General features: G+C 35.0%; 1 pseudogene; it reads right to left on the bottom strand.

Moving 5' to 3' along the window:
- Positions 1–316: 316 nt before the first annotated feature.
- On the bottom strand, positions 317–433 carry LOC122111986 (annotated as a pseudogene).
- Between the last annotated feature and the right edge of the window lie 694 nt (positions 434–1,127).

The following is a 1,127-nucleotide window of genomic DNA, read 5'->3' as shown; positions in this document are numbered from 1 at the left end:
AACGGACAATGTAAGGAAGAAGGCTTGTTGAGGAAGGGGAGTTGCCACTAGGAATGAGTTGTAAAGAAATGTCTGTGAAAAAAATTGAGGAGAGAAGGAAATGTGAAACTTCTATCCAATTGCAATACAGGTCACAGACAATAAATCAAGGCAAATCATCATGACTTTTACAATATTACAGGGATTTGTAGATTTTTTAAGAGGATCCTATGGGATTAGTAATAAATTAATATTTTTAAACTGATTAATGTTATTTATAAAGCCATCCTGAATATTTATCAATATCCTCAAATATTCAAACTATTTTCAGAATTCCAATATTTCTTTTTACCTGTATCAAAACTCAATATTGAACAGTGAGTTTTGAGTTATAGAAGAGGATTTATATTTTGGAGCTCTCCATAAGACACAAATTATTTATCAAACAACCACTGAACAAAATAGTATATACATTTAAAATATATTTTTGTGTGTGTATGTGCATGTGTGTGCATGTACGTGTGTGCATGTATTGGGGCTTGCATCCAACTTAGGCTCTCCAACTTTTTTTGGTCATAGCTGGCACTCTAACATTTGAACTTCTCCTCTGTTTCTGGCTCTTTGCTAGTTAATTGGAGATGAGATGTACAGATTTGTCTGCCTGGCCTGGCTTTAAATTGAGATTCTCAGATCTCAGCCTACCGAGTGGCTAGGATTATGAGATCTTATACCTGTAGCCTGGTTGTTGCTTTTTTAGTTCAGTCTATACAACAAATTGTTTCAGTGGACAGGGAGAAAAGCACACTGATCAAGATGAAAGCATCAGTTGAAATGCTGCAATAACCCCATGTGTCACATAGTCTGTTCATTTCTGTTGATTGTGCCTAACAGAATTTCTGTGTAACATGGAAGTTTAATTCAAAAGCCAAATATAGACATGCATGGGGGCTCAAGTAAGTGTTTTGAAGAGGCTTCCTAAAGCATTACATCTTTTCAGTGGCCAGTTAACTGGCTTTGAATTATTTTTAATGGATGAAGCATTTTAGTTGCATTCTCTGGAGACTGCTCTGATTTCAAATGGAGCATTTCCAATTAATCTAGGAAAGACATTATATAAACACAAGTTAACAATCTCATGGCAATAGATA

Source organism: Dipodomys spectabilis, unplaced genomic scaffold (assembly GCF_019054845.1).
Source record: "Dipodomys spectabilis isolate Male_0828 unplaced genomic scaffold, ASM1905484v1 ptg000089l, whole genome shotgun sequence".
NCBI lineage: Eukaryota > Metazoa > Chordata > Mammalia > Rodentia > Heteromyidae > Dipodomys > Dipodomys spectabilis.
The sequence above is the reverse complement of the archived record's forward strand: the minus strand, read 5'-3'. Positions and strand labels throughout refer to the sequence as shown.